Source organism: Drosophila rhopaloa, unplaced genomic scaffold (assembly GCF_018152115.1).
Source record: "Drosophila rhopaloa isolate 14029-0021.01 unplaced genomic scaffold, ASM1815211v1 contig_203, whole genome shotgun sequence".
Taxonomy (NCBI): Eukaryota; Metazoa; Arthropoda; class Insecta; order Diptera; family Drosophilidae; genus Drosophila; species Drosophila rhopaloa.
Window position 1 is genome coordinate 2,419,660 of NW_025335088.1, and position 25,483 is coordinate 2,445,142.

General features: G+C 35.2%; 1 protein-coding gene across 4 annotated transcripts in view; it reads right to left on the reverse strand.

Moving 5' to 3' along the window:
- The window catches only part of LOC108039193 (zinc finger protein 2), a 68,063-nt gene extending 44,327 nt beyond the window's left edge, over positions 1 to 23,736 (reverse strand). For 3 of the 4 annotated variants that reach the window (XM_044460628.1, XM_044460626.1, XM_044460629.1), the window contains exons 1-2: positions 23,684 to 23,736; positions 20,913 to 21,196 (exon numbers count right to left, since the gene is read on the reverse strand). The gene's annotated coding sequence lies outside the window, so the exon portion shown is untranslated. The remainder of the gene's footprint in view (positions 1 to 20,912; positions 21,197 to 23,683) is intronic. The other variant, XM_044460627.1, reaches the window with a different exon arrangement.
- Between the last annotated feature and the right edge of the window lie 1,747 nt (positions 23,737 to 25,483).

Consider the following 25,483-nt stretch of genomic DNA (forward strand, 5'->3'; position numbering starts at 1 on the left):
TTCTTTACTTTGCACGCAGTATATAAGTCGGAACGGCCGGGATCGGCCGACTATATCCTATAGCTGCCATATAACTGATTGATCGGAAATGCCATAACTTTGGTGTTTGTAAAGTAAGGAAGTTGGGATTTTCTATGGGTTTTATATATGGCCAATTAATCCGACCTACCAAATTTCTTAAGGATCGGCCGACTATATCTTATAGCTGCCATATAACTGATTGATCGGAAATGCCATAACTTTGGTGTTTGTTAAGTTAGGAAGTTGGGATTTTCTATGGGTTTTATATTTGGCCAATTAATCCGACCTACCAAATTTCTTAAGGATCGGCCGACTATATCTTATAGCTGCCATATAACTGATTGATCGGAAATGCCATAACTTTGGTGTTTGTTAAGTTAGGAAGTTGGGATTTTCTATGGGTTTTATTTTTGCCCAATCAATCCGACATATCAAATTTCATAAGGATCGGCCGACTATATTCTATAGCTGCCATATACATAACTGAACGATTGGAAATGCCATAACTTTGGTGTTTTTAAAGTTAGGAAGTTGGGATTTTTTATGAGTATTAAGAATCATATGAATAATTTTGGAGAATATAATTTGCAGAATATTCTGCAAGGGTATTTCAACTTCGGCTCCGCCCGAAGTTAGCTTTCCTTTCTTGTTTTTCGTTGAATTAGGGCCAAAAAAACTTATATTGAGTTTTTTTGTACAAAATATTAAGTAATATTTTAAAACCCGAAAGCTAACCGAAAACATAAACCAACCAATTGTTTTTGGGCCATGCTTTTTACCAAAATATGTTTTTTCATCAACAAAAAAAAAATTTTATTAAACCCACAAATCGCTGTATGGATCAGATTATACATTTTTTCGCCGTACTCTAGATTCATCTTTAATTAAACACATTTAAATCAGATCCATTTTAAAACAAGAAACAGTTATTACAAAACGACTACATTTCGATTTCTATGCCTATATTGTTAAACAAAATAAAGCTATGTCGATTTTGCGCTGCATTTTGTGATCGTTTAATGGCAGTTATATGATATTGTTTTCCGATTTTAACAAAACTAAAAGGAAATAATTACTATATCTCAAAGAATATTTTAATACATAAAAACAGCAAACAAATTTGTATTTTTAATTTTTCGATTTTCCTATGGGAGCTGATTTTAATTTAACTAAAACCTTAATTGCATAGTATTTAAATATTACAAAATCCGAAAAAAAAAATTTTTTAATTTTTCGACGGACCGACAGACGGATGGAGAGACGGACAGAGAGACGGACAGACGGATATGGCTAGATTGACTCTCCTGGCGATACTGATCAAAAATATATATATATATACTTTACACGGTCGGAAATGTCTCCTTCACTGCGTGCAAACTTTTGAATGAAATTATAATATGCTCTGCAAGGGTATAAAATTGTAGTCTATTTCTTTAGACATATTTTATGGTGTTTTAAAAATTCATTCAGAAGTTTTCACCGCAATGAAGGAGACATCTTCGACCGAATAACGTATTTAGCCATGTCTATCTGTCCTAGTCTCCCCAATTTAAAGCTGTCTGAATAATACTTTCGCTGAAGTTTTTCTTCTATTACAGGCAGTAGAAAGATTGGAATCGAAAAATAATTTACAAAATATTATAAATTCGTTGTTTCTAACATATACGCATATACTTCAAAATATAGCCTTTTGTTCCGACTACAACAATATTTTAATTTTTATACCCTTGGTATTATAATTTTGGTCAAAAGTGTGCAACGCAATGAAGGAGACATCTCCGACCCAATAAAGTATATATATTGTTGATATAGCCATGTCCGTCTGTCTGTCTGTCTGTTTCTACGCAAACTAGTCTCTCAGGTTTTATTTTTAGCCAATCAATCCGACCTATCAAATTTCATAAGGATCGGCCGACTATATCCTATAGCTGCCATATAACTGAACGATTGGAAATGCCATAACTTTGGTGTTTGTTAAGTTAGGAAGTTGGGATTTTCTATGGGTTTTTATACCCTTGCAGAGGGTATTATAATTTTGGTCGAAAGTGTGCAACGCAGTGAAGGAGACATCTCCGACCCTATAAAGTATATATATTCTTGATCAGGATCACTTCCTGAGTTGATATAGCCATGTCCGTCTGTCCGTCTGTCTGTCCGTCTGTCTGTTTCTACGCAAACTAGTCTCTCAGTTTTAAAGATATCGAACTGAAACTTTGCACACACCCTTCTTTCCTTTGCACGCAGTATATATGTCGGAATGGCCGGGATCGGCCGACTATATCCTATAGCTGCCATATAACTGATTGATCGGAAGTGCCATAACTTTGATGTTTGTAAAGTTTGGAAGTTGGGATTTTCTATGGGTTTTATTTTTAGCCAACCAATCCGACCTACCAAATTTCATAAGGATCGGCCGACTATATCCTATAGCTGCCATATAACTGAACGATTGCAAATGCCATAACTTTGGTGTTTTTAAAGTTAGGAAATTGGGATTTTTTATGAGTATTAAGAATGCATCATATGAATAATTTTGGAGAATATAATGTACATAATATTCTGCAAGGGTATATCAACTTCGGCTCCGCCCGAAGTTAGCTTTCCTTTCTTGTTTTTTTGGTCAATTAATCCGAACTACCAAACTTCATAAGGATCGGCCGACTATATCCTATAGCTGCCATATAACTGAACGATTGGAAACGCCATAACTTTGGTGTTTTTAAAGTTAGGAAGTTGGGATTTTTATGAGTATTAAGAATGCATTATATGAATAATTTTGGAGAATATAATTTACAGAGTATTCTGCAAGGGTATATCAACTTCGGCTCCGCCCGAAGTTAGATTTCCTTTCTTGTTATAAAAGATTCTGTATAATATAGCTGTCAAATAAAAGACCGTAAAATTTAACTCTGTATATACCTCGATATATATATATAAATTTTCTTGTTCGAGTTTTATCATTATGTTCTTAAATTAAGCAATTGTTTTTGGTGTAAATTAATTTTTTTATAAAAAATGTTTTTGTGTTTGAAGTTTCTGGTGAACCTACGAACGTTTTTAAAAGAAGAGGGATTCGTCCAAATACTTTCATAATTAAGAACGAAATTCAATTTTAAAATTATAATTTTAAGTCACGAAAAATGTTTGAAACCCGGCGAAACAGGAAACGCGCTTTCTTAATTTTGTCAAATTCCAAATGAGAGCACCCGACTTATATTAAAAAATAATTGTACCTATAATAATTGGGCTTTAATTTCTACACTCCACCTAGAAAACCAAAGCTGGTATTTGCTGACCCACTATGCATTGCTGTTCGGTATTTTACACTATTTCCTCTAACCTTATTACTAATTAATATAACTACTATTTAGGGTTTTTTCTTCGCCATAATCTTGTGTAAACTTGGTTTTTGTGATCGCCGCCGATTTAAACCAGTCGAAGAAGACCCGAAAGCAATGGAAACAATGGAAGTGGTGTAAACGCAGCGGAAGTTGTCGAGACGGTTCTTACTCATAATTAAAAGAGATTATTGCTAAGGGAGATTGGTCATATTAATTAGGGTGGACCTCTTAAATTTCGTTAACAATAACAAAATGGGTTGTAAAAATTGTATTAATTACCGTATATTTTTAGTGAGTGGTCGAAGTTTTATTCAAACTTGTATAAGCGCAGTCAATTTTTCTTAGAGATTATTAGCCAAAAGTTTTCAACGCAGAGACACGTACTTTTTTCTTGATTATTCATTCAACGGGGTAAGAAACTTGTGACGTTGTGTCGCTCCATCATCATCAACATATCAAATTTATAATATTAAGTTTTGCGACAAAACTTATTTTATTTTAGAGCGACTACTTTGTTGTCGGTTCTAAACGGCCTCTTTTAAAACCTTGTGCTCTATACAAACAAATTCGGCAAGCCGAAGTTTATATACCCTTGCAGTTATTACAAAGCGACTACATTTCGATTTCTATGCCTATATTACTAAAAACAATGAAGCTATGTCGATTTTGCGCTACATTTGCCATCGTTTCTATTGCAGCTATATGATATTGTTGTCCGATTTTAATTGATTTAAAACGTAATTCCATAATATTTAAACATTACCAAATCCCCGATCCGGCTCGTTCTACTACCTGCATTAGAAAGACAACTTTTGGGAAGGTTCAAGCAAATAGCTTTAAAACTGAGGGACTATTTTAAATAGATTAATTTTGCCATTATTAATTTTTATTTAACTATATTTTTTATACCGGACGGGCATGGCAAGATTGACTGTCCTAGTGAAAATTATAATATCCTCTGCAAGGGTATACAAATAAAGAAGAATTTAGATAATTTACAAATGCACGCTGCATTCTTGCATTTTTTCGTTTCGATTATCATGAAGTACTTTCAATTCAATAACCAAATAGTGACCACCCTATGCAGCACTTTAAAAATTCGTGCGTGAATTAAAATGTTTGGACTCGAGCTACTTGACTACTTCTCAAAATTTTTCCTGAGACATTCACGTATAAAAACACATAATTTATCCGCGCCCTTTCTTCCACGTTTGTTTAGGGTTTGTGTATGTGATATAAGGTGAAGAAGAGAATGATAATGATTCGCCAATTTAATAATAATTTCTTTAATAATTATACGGCAACCGTAATTAGGGGCACATTAAAATACAAACTTCGTTGAAAATTTTAATTTCAACAAAATAGGGCTTGTCCGTCAGAGAGTTTATATGGCTTCTCTACGGATTACTTCATTATTTATACCTGTTATTCGTAGAGGGTATATATAATTCGTTATAAAGCTTGTAACATAAAGTATATATATTCTTGATCAGGATCAATAGCCGAGTCGATCTAGCCACTATTGATACACCACTAATTTATTATTATTATTATTTTATAAATTAATCACTGCATTTTTGAAAAACGGAGTTATCACCATGAACGGCAGTATATGTAGTGACGATGCGCAGAAGAGTGTGCATAGGTGACTACTATATACATATAGCCGCAGAATTGAAAATCTGCTGTGATGGTCTGACCATAATGAGTAATACATCAATCGAAAGGTATCGCTATAACAAAATGGTGTGCACACCAACCCTTACAAAAATGAATAGGTTCATAAGAAAAGGCAACGAAAGTGAAAATATGAAAATTTGAGCTTTTGAGGCCCGGTTGAAAAATACAAAGGTTAATTTAACATTAATTTGAATTAATGCCTAATAAGCCATAGTAACGGCAATTTTCTCAGTTTATAGCAGCTAACGCTGCCTGGACATGAAATTTTATAATAACATGTTTGTGAAATGTCACTAAACATCAAGGTTTACGCAAAACCCATAATGGTTTAAAAACAATGGGCAAGAAAGTGGGTGAGATGTAAGCAAATATTTTCAAAACAATGTTTTGAAAATTTCAATATTTCATTTGGCAGCCAGTGCCAAATAGATTTTAAATAAGCTTTAATGCCGATCGCTCTCAACTTGTGGTGTTGGCAGATCGACAGATGGCGCCCCCAACTTATGTATTTGTTTAAATCTCGTAGGAGCCGCGATTTTGTCGACAGCGACATATTAAATCGATTACAAAAATTCCAATATTTGACATCCAAATTTGTATTGTTGAATTTTTTTTTGTATTTTGTAATTTACTCACCAATAAATAAACCACAGCAGTTGTTAATTTTTCGTAATAACATTATTTGCTAAACTTTCTTTCGGAAGTTTGGGAGTCCTATAGCTCCCATTGTAATTTAATTAAAACCGTAATATTTAAATATTACTTAAAGAACAAAAAAAATTAAAAGCAACAAAGTTATCATTTTTTAAAATTTTTTTCCGATTGTTCCTATGGGAGCTATGTGATATAATCGCCCGATCCGGCGTTCTGACTTATATACTACCTGCAATTAGGGTTGTTGATAATATATCAATCAATAAATCGATATTTTTTCCTAAAAATGATATATTTATATCGAATTTTTTTTTGCCCAAATATCGGAATTCCGATATTTTTGATATTTTTGTCTTTGGTCACTCTGAATTCCAAAGCGACATCGAGTGAAAGAATTCAGGCGCGAAATAAAAAATTGAGTGTATATACTATACGGATATAAAAAACGGCGTCCTCCATTAAATGTGTTGTGTGCAACTCAAGAAGCAGGATGTCTGACGCACACATAACGCAAAGGGTGTTATTAAAATCCCTAATCCCTGCATACTGGTCATAAAATATGTATAACAAAATACTATTGTTTTTAAAAAGAAACTTATTGTCTTTTTATATTCGGCGGTCAATTTTTTCATTTAACACAAAAAATATAAAATATATCAAATATATCGACATTTTAATGTGATATTTTAAATATTATCATTTTTTTTTTTGATAAAAAAAATATAATTGATACTATATTTTTAAAATTTTCGACAACCCTACCTGCTATAGAAAGACAACTTTTGGGAAAGTTTCAAGCAGATAGCTTTAAAACTGAGGGACTAGTTTCCGTAGAAACGGACAGACGGACGGACAGACGGATATGGCTAGATCGACTCTCCTGGTGATGCTGATCAAGAATAACTTTATAGTGTCGGAAATGTCTCGTTCACTGCGTTGCAAACATTTGACTGAAATTATAATATGCTCTGCAAGGTTATAAAAATAAACTAGGGTTCCTGTAATCGCACATGGAATTAGTTGGCTGGCGATAGGGAAAACTGTTACCAAATGCAGATTTCTTTCTTGTTTTATTGCCAATTTAATGAGAACGCTAAAATAATTTATTTTAATCACGGGAAATGACCGATTCATTGGATGGGAAGTCCTTCAGGGGAGACTAAAGTCTTTCTTTGGCCAACCAGTGACAACTCCACTACTCTTTGCTTACTTCCCGTTTAAACAGTAATGGTTGTTTTGATTTAAACAACGAAGTAAAAGAGGCAGGCTAATTAGTATGTTTTAAGGGTAAATTTGTTGAGAAATCATACTATTAAATATAAGTAGTTCTTTTGTTTCTTTTTTGATTTGACGTTTTATTTTTTATGTATTAAGTTCCGATGGTAGGATTGGCTTTAAGAGTTTTAATACCTAACACAATTATCCTTTATAAATGATCAAGTGCCTTTGCGATGCCGTTTACACGTAAATTCACTCATATCCACATTCGTCTGAAGAAAAAGTTGGTTATGTTTAAACTTATACTTATGATATTTGTGAAATACTATCCAATAATAATGTTTTATGTAAATACAAATGGCAAGTAACGATTATATGATTATATTATTATTTCAATAATAATAAAAATCTCGAAAGAACAAATATTTCTTATTTACCTGAATAAAAATAGCAAATTTGTCATGTGAAATAATACAAATCTTATATATGTATGTATGTTCAATAACGATTAGTCGCGAATTGACATGATAAAATTCTTTAATAACTATTATTTCAGATTTATATTTTTATACCCGTGACTCGTAGAGTAAAAGGGTATATTGTATTCGTGCAAAAGTATGTAACAGGTAGAAGGAAGCGTTTCCGATATATATTCCGTATATATATTCTTGTTCAGGATCACTAGCCGAGTCGAACTAGCCATGTCCGTCTGTCTGTCCGTATGAACGCTGAGATCTCGGAAACTATAAAAGCTAGAAGATTGGCATTTTGCTTGTAGATTTGAGGAGTTCCTACGCAGCGCAAGTTTGTTTCAAAATGGTGCCACGCCCCCTCTGACGCCCATAAGCCATAAGCTGTGGCCACAGTTTTGATGCTATTATGAAAATTTTAATTGATATGTATTTGTTTCGTCAATAAATATCGATTGGCCTAATAAAAGTTTGCCACGCCCACTCTGACGCCCAAAAACCCATTAAACGCTTTAGCCTGGCTAGCGCCTACATTTCCGCCTTTTATGGCGCCATCTAACGGATGACTTTGGAACAGCTGACCAAGGTGTTCAACAGAGTCAACGCTAATTTCATTTGTTTTCATTTGTCAATACCGAACTATATCCCAAGAACTATGCAAATCAAATCAAGTTAGCCAAATTGGCGGTCTGAGTCAAACAATGGCGTATGTGTGTATTTATGTAAGCAAATACATATGTATGTATTTACATTGTACACAGTTGCAATTGCCCGGCAAAGATAACTCCTTTCAAAAAAGCTATTCGCTATACCCGTTACTCGTGTTGTGCAAACATTTAGACTTTAATATACATAATACTATTTAAGAATGTATGTGTTTAGCCAATATAAGTATGTATGTTTAATATTTCTAGTCAATTTATTACAAGAAGGCATATTTATATTAAGTTGTTTAGCTGAGTAACGGGTATCTAATAGTCGAGGCACTCGACTATAGCGTTCTCTCTTGTTTAATTTGTATACGCCGATCCTTAAGAGATTTTGTAGGTCGGATTGATTGGCAAAATATAAAACCCATAAAAAATCCCAACTTCCTATCTTTAAAAACACATATGTATATACTGCGTGCAAAGGAAAGAAGGCTGTGTGCAAAGTTTCAACTCGATAGCTTTAAAACTGAGAGACTACTTTGCGTAGAAACATACAGACGGACAGACGGACATGGCTATATTAACTCAGGAGGTGATCTTGATCAAGAATATATATACTTTATAGGGTCGGAGATGTCTCCTTCACTGCGTTGCACACTTTTGACCAAAATTATAATACCCTCTGCAAGGGTATAAAAAGCCGAACTATATGCATTCCTGTGTATATGTGTGTGCTTACTTCGTTCCGAAATGTAAGAGCCTTAGAAAATGACAGGAACACAAGAACACAACAAAATAAGAAAGGAAGAAAACTTCGGCCTTATGAAATTTATATACCCTTGCAGCTGTTGCAATATAACTAGATCGATATATGAATGTACATATATACTTTATAGGGTAGGAAACTTTTGGTCCAAATTATAATACCCTCTGCAAGGGTATACAAAAAACCACTAGTAGAAGGGGAACGGTCGAAACCTTTATTGACCGTAAAGATAAAAGCAGCACTAACTCAACGAAACGGAGAGTAGGTGCTAAAACACACGCACATCCACACACAAACACAAACATAAGCACAAGCCAAAGGCAAACACAGGCCAACAAGCAGTGGTCAAGAATAGGTACACATGTATTCGAATGTATACGTATGTATGTACATGTATCTTGACCCACTCACAACTGTCGACTCGGCACTTTCCCTCACGTGAGTCCTAGTGAATGTGTCCCACACTTGTCTGCTTAAGGGCAAGGTTAAATTTGTAAATTTAGCATTTTACGTTTAACCGTTTTTATCAGTTTTTTAAAGCCTGCTAACCTACAGCTTGCATTAGAATTTAGATTTATATACCACTTTGGAAGCTTTTTTAAATATATTCAGAAGATTGCAATGCATAGAAGAATCATTTCCGAATCCGAACTTAGTAAAATAAATTATATAAAATTTGCTTTCCCAGGGTCATTTATGTTTTTTTAAGATTGTTTTTTTTTGCGTACAGTCTAAGAAAAAGGTTATTTGTTTATAATTGTGCTTGTAATACTCTCTCTGACACCTTGTAGACGATAATAGTTTAATATGAACAAAAAACATTAATAACGATTATTTGAGAATTGAAATAATACAAAATAAAAGGAATATTTTGTATTATATGAATAAAACTACCAAAAAAGAATCTTTTAAAATTTAAATAATAAAATTCACAAGTAACGAATATTATTAATAATTATTTTTAATTTGCATACTCTTGCAGAGGTTATTATAAAAGATAAAAACGCAGTTAAGGAGACATTTCCGACCCTATATGGTATCATATTGAAATTGCGGTGCTTAGATTTCTGGTCGGACATGCCAGCCCCTAGGCTACTTGGACAGGGCTAGAAGAATTTTATGGTCTCGATGTGATATTGTAGAAAATTTTTTCTGTTATAAAAAATATTTCTATATTAAGGGGCCGCCCCATGTTCGGTTTCAAAAAATCGATTTTTTTTTATTTCATTCGAACCTATACCTATTCAAGAATGTTCCTTAAGAAAAAATTTCAAAAACTTTTGAAGATATAGCCGATTTATGGTGGAAGCGTCAGACGACGGCGAGAGCTTCTCAAAACTTAAAACGGGTTTTCGACACAGTATTTTTACGACTGGCGCATGAGGTTACTCAAAAACTATTAATCCAATCGGTTCCAAATTGTAATACGTACATGTATAGCTATACCATGAACTAGGATAAATCAAATCGGTTAAGATCTTCTTTACTTTTCAACTTGATTTGTGGCTGAATAGAATGCGATTTAAAAAAAAAAATGTTCAAAGGTGAGCCATTTTGTTAATTTTTGTGCGAATTTAATAATTCTAGTTCATGCCATAGCCATACATGTACTCTTCCTAGTCCCGTTGGAATTTTTGGTTTTCAGATGTTCCAGTGATCGGAAATCCCATGCGCCGCCGAAAAGAAAAACTTTTGTTTAATGACAAAACAAAATGATGTTAAATTGTTTTCTTATTTTAAGTCTTCAAATAAATGGATGCAAAGTTACAAGCCTAAAAAATAATATATGTACATTTACCAGGCCATTGAAAATCGTCAAAATTTGAAATCGAGAATGGGGGGTCCCCTTAAGGAAATTAATTCCATATTTAAGAAAATATTTCTTTATTCAAGAAAATATTTATATATAAAATTTTCTATTTTTTGGGGTAAATTATTTTTTAGGGCAGAGTTCCTAATTTTAAGAAAAAAATTTCTAAAACAAGTATCATTTTTACTAAAATATAGACATTTTTTTTGGATTTAGGGGGAGTTTAGTTTATGGCGACAATTTCTACATTTGAGAAACACTTTCTTGATTTCAAAAAGTTTTCTTTTTTTACGAAAAAAATTCCTTGAGAATATAAATCTTTTCTTGGATTTAGACAAAATAAAGTTTTATGGCAAATTTCTAAAATTTAGGGTTAATTTTGCTATGAATGTATTCTTGATCTTGATTCTTTTGTTGGCAAAATGCAGCGCAAAATCGGCATAGCTTCATTGCTTTTAGTAATATAGGCATAGAAATCGAAATGTAGTTGTTTTCTAATAACTGCAAGGGTATATAAATTTCTTCCTTTCTTGTTTAAATTTTTTTATAGATACTTCCTATGAGAGCTATATGATAAAGTCGCCTGATGATTATAATTATTACTGAAATTATAAGGGTATAAAAATGCTAGGTATTATTTGGTCAATATCGACAAACCGAAACTTTTCCAAATTGAACTAACTGTTTCAAAAAATATTAATAAACTTATTTTAACACTTAATAGAGTAGAGCAAATAATTTTTTGAAGAAGCAACAATAACTTAGTCGTTCTTTTGCCTGCTTGAGTATCTGAATCTCACCGCTTATAAAAGCTACATTTTGTAATTCAAAGGTGCGATCGTCACAACATAAATAAATTATTTATATTTAATTTAATAAAATATAAAAGCATATTAATCCTTATCCTGCTTGTGATATTTTTATTTACCAAAACTACCTTCCTTTTTCATTTACTAAATAACTTTCAAATAATTAGCAGATTGAAACTATTAAATGCAATTTCGCTTTTTAGCACATTGCTCTTAAGCCCAAAAAATTAAACATGATTTTCCCGTTTACTCATAATCATTGTAACAAAACAAATTGATGGCTACTTTATGGCGCATAAGGCAACGTTAGTTGTTCTCAACTGAAAGGACTACAGTTTGTGTTCCTTTATAAAAGTCCGAAAGTAAATTTTTTGGGTAAAGAGAGACATTTTGGGGTCACAAGTTAAAAAATCTCTGAGACCGTAATAATTTTAAGTTTTATATAAAAAATCGCAAAATTGTACATATTTTTGATTTTTTTTGTGAAAAATAAATATAATTTTTTAACAACAAAATTAAAAACAAGAAAGGAAGCAAACTTCGGCAAGCCGAAGTTTAAACACCCTCGCATTTATTTCAAAACGACCAAACTTCGTTTTCTATGCCTATATTACTAAAACCAATGAAGCCACGTCTGTTTTGTGATGCATTTTGCCATCGTTTCTATGGCAGCTTTATGATTGTTTTCCGATTTTGACAAAACTACAAGCGTAAATCTGATTTAGTAGATAATTACTATATCTCAAAGGAATATTTTGATAAATAGAAAAACAGCAAAATCATTTTTTTTTCTATTTATTTTAATTTCTTGATTTTTTATGGGAGTCTTGTGATACAGATGTCCGAATTTAATTTAATTAAAACCGTAATTAACAATTCCCATAGAACAAAAAAAATTAAAAACAAGAGAGAGTGCCTCGACTATTAGATACCCGTTACTCAGCTTAACAACTTAATATAAATATGCCTTCTTGTGTTTTTTTTGTTTTTTTTTAACGTAGTGTGAATTATAGTGATTACAGGAAAAAACGTCAAATTATTAATTTGAATTCGGCGATCTCTTAGTGCTGGCAGCTTTACAGCACGAGCATCAGCACTAGCGCTGCTTTAGCGCAGGCAGCTTTTGTCCTGCACCAGCAGCTGTGTTTATGTGTATGTTTTTGAGTGCAATAAATTGCAAATATTAAACATAAATACTTATATTGGATAAACACATACATTTTTAAATAGTATTATGTATATTAAAGTCTAAATGTTTGCACAACACGAGTAACGGGTATAGCGAATAGCTTTCTTTAAAAGGAGTTATCTTTGCCGGGCAATTGCAACTGTGTACAATATAAATACATACATATGTATATGCTTACATACATACACACATACGCCATTATTTGACTCAGACCTCCAATTTGGCTAACTAGATTTGATTTGCATAGTTCTTGGGATATAGTTCGGTATTGACAAATGAAAACCATCGCAATTTCCTTTAATAGAAATCTTTATCGAGAATTAACGTTGACTCTGTTGAGCACCTCGGCCAGCTGTTCCAAAGTCATCCGTTAGTTGGCGCCATGAAAGGCGGAAATGTAGGCGCTAGCCAGGTTTAAGCGTTCAATGGGTTTTTGGGCGTTAGAGTGGGCGTGGCAAACTTTTATTAGGCCAATCGATATTTATTGACGAAACAAATACATATAAATTAAAATTTTCACAATATTATCAAAACTGTGGCCACAGCTTGTGGCTTGTGGGCGTCAGAGGGGCGTGGCACCATTTTGAAACAAACTTGCGCTGCGTAGGAACTCCTTAAATCTACATGCAAAATGCCAATCTTCTAGCTTTTATAGTTTCCGAGAATTCAGCGTTCATACGGACAGACAGACAGACGGACAGACGGACATGGCTAGATCGACTCGGCTAGTGATCCTGAACAAGAATATATATGCTTTTATACTTTTGCACGAATACAATATAGCCTTTTACTCTACGAGTAACGGGTATAACAACAAAGTTATTTAAAAAAAATTTTATTCCGAATGTTCCTATGGGAGCTTTATGATATAGTCGCTCCATCCGGCTTGTTCCGACTTATATACTACCTGCAATAGGAAGACAACTTTTGGGAAAGTTTTAAAGTTTAAAACTGAGGGACAAGTTTGCGTAGAAACGGACGGACGGACAGACAGACGAACAATAGAAACGATGGCAAAATGCAGCGCAAAATCGACATAGCTTCATTGTTTTTAGTAATAGAGATATCTGCTATTTATTATATCATTTAGAAAACTATATTCACTAATGTTTATACCCGTTACTCGTAGAGTAAAAGGGTATATTGTATTCGTGCAAAAGTATGTAACAGCTAGAAGGAAGCGTTTCCGACCCTATAAAGTATATATATTCTTGATCAGGGTCACTAGCCGAGTCGATATAGCCATGTCCGTCTGTCCGTCTGTCCGTCTGTCCGTCCGTATGAACGCTGAGATCTCGGAAACTATAAAAGCTAGAAGATTGGCATTTTGCATGCAGATTCTAGGAGTTCCTACGCAGCGCAAGTTTGTTTCAAAACGGTGCCACGCCCCCTTTAACGCCCACAATCGCTTATATACGATTTTAAAAATTTAAATATTTCGGAAAAGTAAAAATTCAGTTTTATTGTGTTTATCAATACCTATCGAAATGTAGAAGAAAGTTTCGAAATCGGACCATTCGTTAAAAAGTTATGCGTGATCAAAGTTTCTATCTCCATCTCCCTCGCACTCCCATTACCTGAGTAACGGGTATCTGATAGTCGGGGACCCGACTATAGCGTTCTCTCTTGTTTTATTTTATACCGAGGAAATCTTCTTGCCCTTTATTATATTGTTGATGTTTGTTTAATACTATATTTTTAGAATAAGAGAGAGCTGTTAATATATGTATATTTCTGGATTAAGGACTATCTACCACGATTTCCGCCCAGCTTCAAAAACGGCTCGACCAATTAAAATACTCGAAACGCTGCTGCTGTTTGTATGTGGTTATCGTAATTAATGCAGTCGCCAAGGGGAGAGCAAGAAGGCAAGATGTGACGCGGGGGTGGGGCTGCGGGGAGTCGCGGGAGCACTCAGCGCACATTTAAACGACCAATCAGAAGATGCTATGCGGTAGTCGACGACCGCAGTGGTGTGCGAAATGCTCAGCTCACACGCTACACACACTCCGTCTCTGGCTGAGTGCGATTTATATGCCGCTTTCTGGGCGAGCAAAAAGTTTTCCGATGGGTTGAGAAAGGAAAGGGGAGAGAGTGGCACACGTTCAAACACACACATGTGTATGTGTCAGATGAACATATGAGCATGTGTGCTGCATGCTTAATGTTTGCATATGAGAAGCCGAGCACAAAGATTTAGCCAACAGGCTCACATTTGTATGTACATGCATATGTATACACGTATTTGTACACATGCGCTGGGAGCACTTTTAATGGCTGGCAATTACATGTGATATGCAGATTTGTATTGCAAGGTCCGCGTCGTTCGTTTGACTCTCAGTCGCAATCAAAGTCAGAGTCTGCATCGGTCCATTTTTTACGCCACGCCTATTCAGCGAGTACTTTTGCTTATTTTTTACCGAGTGTTCACACTCCCATCCACATTCACATTCATTGACGCGCACAGTGCTCGGGATTAGGTTTAGGGTTACCTACGAGCGAGCTGGAATAATTGAGAGCGGAGCGGAGCAGAAGCGCGAGAGAAAAGAAAAGTCAAGCAAATGTAGCAGCCACAGCACCAGCTCTCCACCCCTACCAATCCCATCTCATTTATCCAAAACAAGCAAAAAACAATGAGAACGACTAAATCATTGCCACCGCACTCTGTCTCGCTCACGCGCATTTAAATGGCCTTCGCCCACATATAGGTGTGTGTAAGCGTTAAAGAGATAGAAAGAGATGCTAGACAAGACGACGGAGCGTAATGTTCTGGCCTTGTGAGTGAGGGGTTTGGGGAACGAGGGGAGAAAGAAGAAGAGAGAAAACACGAGAGAGAAACTCTTAATTTAATTAATATTTGCGAACATCAGAAGAGAGCTGGAGCTGGTGCGAGCCGAGCTTCAACAAAGGCGGCACTCTCTTCGCCGTCTTACCCATTCCCCCAACCTCACCATCACTACTCTGGCAAAAATCAGTTTTGCCATTTGAGAAATTTGCGCCACCGCAACAGCACAGCCGCGAAGTTAAAACAGGTTCTCCGAACAAAGTGTTCGTTTTCGGTTTTGTCTCGACATCAGGTTCGGGCTCGGCTTTGTTGCTAATTTCTATTTTCATCATTGTTGTTGTTGTTAGGGTCTTGTTTTGCGTACCCCTTTTCGTGAGCTGGTGTGGGTTTATGTTATGTCTCTGCGCCGTAATTGCAATTGTATGCGCACTCACGCAGCAGGCCTTGCTTTGCAGCGAGTGGAGAGGAGTCGGAGGGAAAGGCTGAAGCTTCCAGGAGGAGACACCATGGCGACCCGTCGTTCGTCTTCGTTCTTCGAGAAATATCGCTACGCCCACCCCACTACCAACAAATACCACCCCCCAACACCCACCCACCCCAAATATAATGTAAATGTAAATAAATAATTTATACATAATGCGCTGCTTCGCCAGTATCTCAGCGTCTGCCTCAGCAGATGATGGTGTCTCTTTTCTGCATATTTTCGGCCCTCTCTAAACGGGGTTGCGTCGTCGTCGACGCCGCCGCCGTCGACTCTTATAACAACGCAGTAAAGCACAGCAATTGGACTTGTGGGTGAGGTGAGGGTTTAGGTGTGGGTGTGGGTGCAGGGCCGAGCGAAAGAGACACGAGACTGAGGCGCTTATGGGCAAATGGAGTACCAGAAGGAGATGGAGCATAAAGAACACAATTACGCGAACGTGGTACTCCAAGGAGAAACACACATTTCTGTTGTTTTTTTCGTACTCTCTCTCTCTCTCTTTCAATTTAGTCTTAAAATTTCTCTGCTCTGAAGTATTTTTATGTTAATTCCTGCACTTTTTCGACTCACTTCTCATTTAGGAATAAGCAACCCCAACCTTCTAACTGCTTCACTTGAGAAAGTATTTACGGTTTTATGCTAAAAAAATACTTTTTATATATGCTTTGTTTAAAAATTGCATAATTTTGTAACGGCCTACCTACCAAAAACTCATATATTAAATAAGGGAATGCTGAAATGGAAAAGTTACCTTATGCATAATATTTGGAAAGTAAAGAATGAATTGAATCATTTTGCGAAGTATGTCTTAATTGCGCTCTTATATACATAAGTATATGTATATGGTGGCCGTACTGTCTACTAAAGACCCTCTAATATGACCCAAGCCATCGCCACCATTCACCCATTCAGCTCATTTACATTTGTATGCACACAAGCAGATTTATATCCGACATATTCAACCAAACCACACAGAGGCAAATTCACTCCAACACACAGACACGGTCTGTAAATGTTACATGGGCAGTCAAAATATATGTGCACACATATATGTACGTACAACAGTGTACATACACACATCTCTTGAAAGTAGAAATTTTCATTTATTGTTTATTGTGATTCCGTAGGATTTTTTTTATTTTAATTTCGTTGTTCGTCATTATCGATTTTTTCGTCTTTCCTTTGAAATTTGACTTTATCCTTGGCGAGGACAAGCAATCACTCGGGGTAAAGAAGGAACTGAGGTCCTGATTGAGGGATGATGGTTGTTTAGATACCCACACAATGACCGAATGCAAGTGTATGTGCGAGGCACATAATATAAGTAGCAATTAGTAGGGGCCAAGTATAAACCCATCCTTTGCTTGAGCTTATGTTTTACTTTATTTACCCATTTACCAGGCAAAACTTTCATTTAATTGGTTCCCATGCGAGCGCACAATTTATGTATATGTATGTATGTATGTATTGATGTATGAACATATACGAATTCCAGTACCAGTACCGTACATATGTACATAATTCAAAGCTCGAGTATTCTCGCGTGTGAGTGGCGGCGAGACAAAACACAGCAAGTGCTAGGGAGAGAGCGAGAACGTACGAGAGGCACTGTTCGGGTATTCAATCGTTAGTGCTTAATTGGTTGGCCAGTAATTAACATTTCGCCAAGCCGAATGGGCTTTCTTTCCCCTGGTCGGAGGGGTGGGAACGGGAGTGGTAGGTGGGTGGGTAGTGGTGCGCTGTTGGCGGCAACGAATCACGTATGCGGATTCCCAGCCAGTGACAACACGAATGGGGTGTGATTCGAAAGGCGTCAATTAACTCTACTCTGTGAACCATCCACCCAGCCACCCACACATGACGGAAAACACAAACAGCGAACCAAATACACCCACAAAGGATTGGGGCGGCAGGTGCGGACGAGTGGAGGAGAATTGACAAACAGTAAAGAAACTGCGAGAAGGAGAAATAAAACGAAGCAGAGAGGAGAGCAGAGATGATGACGACTTTAGCAAGCGACAACCGACCAATCAAGTCGCGCTTTAGCGGTTGTCGCGCACAGTTGCTTTACTCTTCTTTATGTTCCGTTTCAGCTGTTCCTGCCCCGTAATACCACCGTTTCTGCGCCGGCATGGTCTGAGATTTAACAGCGAAAGAGCCGGGTATTAAGCTCTCTGTTCGTTTCACTGTTGTCATCATTGCCTTTGTCTGTGCTTAATTACTAGACGGATTTCGGTTCTCTGCTCTGCTCTGGCCTGCTTTGTTCTTCTCTGTTCGGCTTATTTCGGTAGAGTTCGGATCGTTCGTTGAACTAACCTCAGTCTCCAACCAAAAGCGACAAGTGTACCCATTCTCCCTCACTCAGGCAGCTCCATCGTCATTGGCTAATTAGATGGCTGCTTGTAATTAACAAGGCCCAAAGGGTGTTTTGATAAAACGTACCGCTGTGTTTTAATTGGCGCTGTGTTTTAATAGAAAATAAAAAACAAAAACCATTTTAAAAGGAACATTTAAAATACGCTTAAGGAATTTTGCAAGATTTGTATTCTATTTGTATCATAGATTAGTACGTCAACTTTTATTAATTTCTACTTCATTTTGAATTTTAATAGTTTTAAACAAAAACATAATAATAACATTACCAGGTCGAAGTTAACATACTACATCTTTTAAAACAATGAAGTTAGGTCGAGTTATAAAATAGTAAAACATAAAACAAAATTGAATAAGTAAGAGCTTTCAATTTGAGATTAACTTCCCTGTTTCGACTCTTTGATATTGTTAAAATATGTAAGTATTAATTAAAAACAAAATAATTAAAAACAAAATAGTAACAAGATATTGACTGTTAGGTGTGTAAGAAATATACGTTCTGTTTTTATTTATAATAATATATAAGTAAAATACAATTAATAAGTAAAGAGCGGTTTTTATACTTTAAAAAAAGGAAGTATTAAAAGTATAATACAAAATACATAGTATGCAATGTCAACAACCATTTCACTAATATAGTTTAACATGTAAATATAAACCATACATGGAATTTAATATGTACTTAAGAATATGCAAAATAAACCAGGCTCAGTTTAATATTTTAACTTATACTCAACTTTATATCTTATACTCGTGAGTAGACAAATAATAACTTCAAAAGTTTTATTTTAATATTATCAAAGTTAATAAATAAATACTCATCAAAAATACTCATTGAGAAATTTGAAATATCCAAAAGTTTAGAGTTCATGTAACAATGGTTTACATTCTGTGACAATTTTTTTTGCCTATTCTTAAAAATGTAGTGGTTTTTTATTTTAAGAAATTTTTTTTTAAATTCAAAAAATTCGGTGAATTGTTTCAAATTTATACCATAAGAACAATCGGAAAATCAATGAAAAATTATAACTTCGAAGTATTTAAAAATATACGGATACGCTTTGAGATCCAACCATTTTATAATTTGAATTTCTTAATTTCTTTCTTGTCATTGGAAATATCCGAAAATAATTATAACAATTTTACAGAAAACGACAAGCTTTATTATTTTTTATATTACGAATATAAAACGAGATAAAGATAATATATTGCATTTCAAAAGAATATTATTATTTCTCTTCAAAAATGTTCTTTATCAAATAGCAAATGACCAAAATCGACATAACTACGTTTTTTGAAACACATTTTTTTTAATTTTAAATATTTGTAATAGAAAATTGTATAAACTTCGGCTTGACGAGTTTAGGTTTCTATTTTGTTGTAAGACGATATTTAAGAAATTCCTAACCGAGTCGATAGGAAATAAAGTATTGTTCTCTTTACACAGCTGCAAGGGAATACAAAATCCGGCTTGCCGAAAGTTGATTCTCTTCTAGTTTATAATTTCAATTGTAAATTTTTAACGGAGGTATTGCAATGTTCAAAGAAGCCATTCCATATAACACTATCTAACCATCAGTATATATAAATGTTCACACCGAAATCTTTCAAAATCGAACACCTATTTCACTAGTTACTAGGAATTAAGTTTAGCACAGTCAATAACGTTAGCGCTAGCAATCTTAATCGCCAAAAAAACCAAATGAGACTGCAGTGCCAACAATTTGGGGAATAAAAAATCTATTATAGATTGAAATCTGTCAAGTAAATCAAGCCATGTTAGTCTGTCCATTTTAATTTAATAGAATTGGACAACTAAATATATTCAAAAGAATCGGTGTATTGCCTAAAACATTTTTATTTTTTTTTTTGTTTTTTCTGTACGAAGAACATTTCTTTGAAAAATTGGTGATGGGGTCAAAATATACCCTATTGGTTTTACAACTGTTTTGGGAGGTAATAAGGTCTTGCATGTTCTTGGATGCATCAAAAATTTTTAAAGTACATTATAAAGAAGTTCATTGCGCTTTGAGATAATTTGGAATGCAATTATTAAATAGGCTTTACTATGATTTTTGGTTTCGCTCTAGGCATTGGTTTGGTAAATTGTAAATTGTATAGCACTAATGACCAATTAGTGTTCCTTATAGTGATTTTTAATTGGGAACGAACTGTATGTATACTCAGTTTTAAAATAAGTGTGGCTTAAAAAAATATATAATTTTTTTTCAAATGGTTAGGCTTACAATTTTGTTTATACTTGCCTGGAGCTCTTCGTTTATACGGATAATAATGGCTCAACTCGACTGTATTTATATATATACTATTAAAAATACGCTTTTAAGCACCCAAAGTTGTTTCCGCCATTGTTAAATTTAGATATAATAAATTCGGGAAGTGCATTTTCCAGAGATAACTAATATTTCACCATTACTCAAAATTTGCAATAATAAATGAAAAATGTAATGTAAAGCTATTCTGCAACATTGCGCACAACATTTCACTCTATATACAGCGAGGCCAAAACTAACAACTAACCAAAAATCGAAAGTCCTAAAAAAAAATTGATCAGACAATATTTTTTTTCAAATATTAAAAAATTCTTATAATAAAAACAGGCTTAAAATAACTCCAGGTTTAAAATAATTCAGTCTTATGTGCTCACCTGAAGTCCTTAAAAGCCGTCGAATCCATTATCAGCTGACTGGATCGTTGGACCTTCAGAAGAAGGCATTTAAAGTTTGGTCGATTTCAGTTGGCTGTTTTTTGGACATATGTGTTTGGACTTCGGGTATGAAGGGTTTTTAGCTGGTTCGGTTGTTGATTTCTTTAAGTTAGCGGCGATAGTTTTGTACTATGTTATGATTTATTCTTAGGCTTACATTGTATAGGAACTTTTGAATCGAGGGCTTGTAGACGTGGGCGAGTTAATTCATTGGTCTGCGAAACCTAGAGAATTGTTTAGTAGGTAATAGTAGGTCATCCATCACAACGTATAGACAAGCGAAAGATTAACTTCTAACACTTGTATAAATTAATCGAAATAAATTACACATTCTTAAATGAGCAATGTCATTTACAAAACTAAGAATAGAGAAAATAGTATTTTTATTTTTGCACAGGGTGGTATAATTTCAATCAAGAGTTGGAAACGTAGTTAAGAAAACATTTCCGATCCCTTAAAGTATATATTCTTCAGCATCACCAAGAGAGTCGTATACTCAAACTACTATATCATATTATCTGCCATAGGAACGACCGAAAAATGTAAATTGACATATGCTCATTTTTAATCATATACGAACAAAAATCCAAATGTAGTCATTTTAAGGAATATCTAGTTTTTTATCAGCTATACATATAATCATCGGGTTTCCGAAGGTTGCTTCAGATCTTGCTTAAGATAAATATAAATGTTTAAATTGTTGGGTTTTTAATTGTTTCAGTTAAAATCTTCTTGTTTTTAAAATTCCAGTTTTGATTCGGTATTAATGAACCCCTTAGATGATTTTAAAACTTTTAATTTTGGCTCTATTTTCAAAATGCATAATCAAAATACAGTTTTCAAGCAACACCAAGTCCATGGATGCGGTTTTGATTTGCGTTGGTGTGATGCCATCACGGACAGGTAATAAATAGGCATGGAAGGATATCGAGACAGGATGTTAGGGAGAAAACAGCAGGCAACAGCATGGCTTGAAAGAGCCCAAACGCTGGTGTACGAATGTGTGTATACACTGGTGTATGCGGGTCTAATTGCCGTGACCAGTGACAGAGGAAAGGTGATCGACCTAAAGCTACCAGTTGTGAGCACAGAAGTTGTTCCGGTTTCGGCAAGGATTCGATCGGAAATGGTAGATTACTTATTTGTACCACTTTGCATCTCGCATGTGAATATGTTTGCTTTCATATTCGCAGATCAAAGGATTATCGACAACTTGGCAAGTCTGTTCATCTGCACACATGTATGTTCATATATTCACACAGGGTTGGACGAATGACTGCGAAATAATTTAAATAGCTCATTCTTATGCTTTTATATACATTTATCTACGTATGTACATATACAACAATGTATGCACATCTGCATGTGCACATACTTTTGCCGAAGCGGTAATTGTATATGCATGTGTATGCCTGGAAAAGAGCGAAACGAGTGAGCAAGTGGGATGATGTGTGTGGGTGAGTGTATGATTGTATGGTTGAGAGTATACGCGCGCGTTACGCCCTGCGATTTAATTTGCCAACTTTTTGCGTGTTTGCATTTTTAATATCAACACTTTTACTCCTAGTTGGCTGCTTATAACGCAAGCGAGACAGTTGTCTCTTTTTTCTACACATATTTCCACACACGCACAGGCAGAGTCACAAGTGAAAACTTCTGGTCCTGTACTTTCCGAGTTTCAATGTCCAAAGCGCCAGACGGAGAGGGGAGAGCCGTCGTGACAGAGACAGAAAGAGGCAGACCCTGAGAGAGAGGAGGCACTCATTTTTGCATATACTCTCGTGGACCACGTGCTCATTAAATCGTTGAAAGCAATTCATAGAGAACATCCAACAGCAGTCTAGCACCCTTTCAGAGGCGAGCTCTTTTTAGCTCCTTCCTTTCCTTTCATTCAATTTCCTTTCGCACACCCTCCTTGGGCTTGCCTTGGCTCGGATCGGTTTGACTCGGCTCTACTCGGTTCGTACCGTAAAGCAATTAAAAATAAAAAACTTTCCCCGAACGGATTCCCCGTTTTGTATCTTCGATACTTTTTAATATGATACGATTCGCCATCTCCTTTACTAATATTGAAATGAAATTCTACTTTTGTCGGTGGCGTTGTTGTTGTTGTTGCTAGGCACACAAGGACATACAGATAAGGGTGGGTGTATTGTTTTGTACACAGGACTGCAATGTTACCTTGCACCTATACAATATTTTTTTGATTTGATTTAATTTCGCCATGTAGCAGAAACGGACTGGATGTATTTGTGCTTATGCAGACAGCAGGAGAATTGACAATGCTTCTTGGTTAATTAATGGTGATCACGCTCCGCCATCAAATTCCTACTGTCTACCACAACTTTATTTGAGTTTTGTAAATTATCAATTTTTCTGTGAACTCCACTGTTCGGCGCACAACACAATCCGAAGCGTGTGAATGCTGAGCGAAATGAACTCAGGTAGACGCGCGATAACGACGCGCACCCACTTCGTAAGCAGATATCACTATCCTTAGGATTGGGTATTCATAGGTGGTAACAAATATTCTACATCTCTTTTTCACTTTTTTGTTATTTTTGTTTCACTTTTTACGATTTTATTGTACACAATGCACAATGAGCCAGCGTATAGTCACAGTCACATCCACAATCACAGTCACAGTCTCGCCAACGGCAAAAACATCGTCATGGAGATCTACATCGAAACCCCGAGCACTCAGAACTCACCATCCGACCCGCATCTGACTCATTCAACGGTTTTTTTCGACTGAGTCGAGGCTGGCTTACTTGTCCAGTGGTTTAATGTCGCGGCGCTCTCACTGCCGCTCTTCGGCGCTCTCTGGCTAAGCCGTTCTGAAAGCCGAACCCCAAACGAAATGCAATCGAATCATGCGTATAAGAAAATATTGGAGAGAGACTGAGAGTCTCTGCGAGATTTCCGTAATGCGGTAATTATTGCCACGCAGAGTGGTAATTACGAAAGAGCGAGACGGAAGCTAAGGTGATAAAACAATGTACCAATGTGCTGTGCTTTATACTCTCGCAGTGAGCCTCTCTGTTCCTCCTTTAATTTCTGTTCGTCCGTGTGCATGTGTGTGTGTGTGTGTGTGCCTACCTTTGTTTTGTGTGGGTGCAGCTTGAGCAATCATCTTTCATTATTTTTGTCTTACTGCCGACGGATGTAAAAGGTTCCCGAACGGGCATGTTCCACATCCCATTGTCTGCAGAATGAGAAATAATATATATAATAATTTAACTGGTATTGGAAATCGCAGCGACTTTTTTAATATAAAAACTATATATATATATATTGCACAGCTTAGTCATTTAAAATTGGGGTGCTACATTATCTCTAAGACTCAAAATGTAAAATATGCATACATTTGTGTATGTATATATTTATTGTTTCATAAACATCTGTTAATTTATCATGAACAAAAATTAGGCTATGAAAAAAAACTTATGATCGAGGCAGTTCAAACAATAATTAAGATGTTTGGTTGGTCTGTTACACTTTATGCTCTCAAAAAAATAATCAGCATTAAAAAAGAACTGTAGACAAATAAGACGACTTCAAAACGGTTTTTTCCACATTGGGCACATAAGCAGGTAAAATTGGTAATGTAGTAAATTTGTTTGATTTGATCTTCTTTCCGTTCGGATCAGGATATGCAGAACGATCAAAAAAATAATCATAACTTCCTTTTATTTAACAAACAAAAGTTGAACTTGAGGTACAGTGGTTTCAGGCAATGCCATCTACATATATATTATATAATTTAGTCGTCCAATAGCACATATACGTTATATTTGTTGTTAAAAGAGTGTAATAATTTAAAACGGCAGATCTGCTCCCCTGGGAACAATTAACCTTTTCTCTTAATTGGCAATTAACGAGAAATTTCCGACCCAATAAAGTATATATATTCTTGATTAGAATCCATAGTAGAGGCGATCTAGCCTTGTCCGTCCCCCAGTTTTAAAACAATTTGGATGAAACGTTCCCAAAAGACTTTTTTAGATTGCAGGTATATAGTCTGAATAAGCCGGATCATTTCTAAACGACTTGCGTAACAAATGTGTACTTTACGGTAGGTATTTTAAATTACTCTGCCTTGCCCTAATTTTCTGAAGTCACAAAATAAGATCCTAATGTTAGTTTTTTAGAAAATATAGTATTTTTGTAAATTAACTAATTCTTCTTTGTGGATGTAGAATGTTCGAGCCTACATGGACATAAATCTACAATAAAAACAAATTAAAAACAAAACATTTAGCTGGTAGTATCGCCAAAATATTTTATATAATGCAAGTGAACTGGTTGCTGCTATTATTTTATATATGTACATACATATGTATATTCTTGATCAGCATCACCAAGTGATTCGATTCGTCTGTTTTTATGCAAGCTAGCCTGTCAGTTCTAAAATTTAGTTGGTTTATAACTCGGAACATGCCGGATCGACAACAATACCATAGATTTTAATTTAGGCATGAAGATATATTTAAGAGCAATTGAAGATTTTT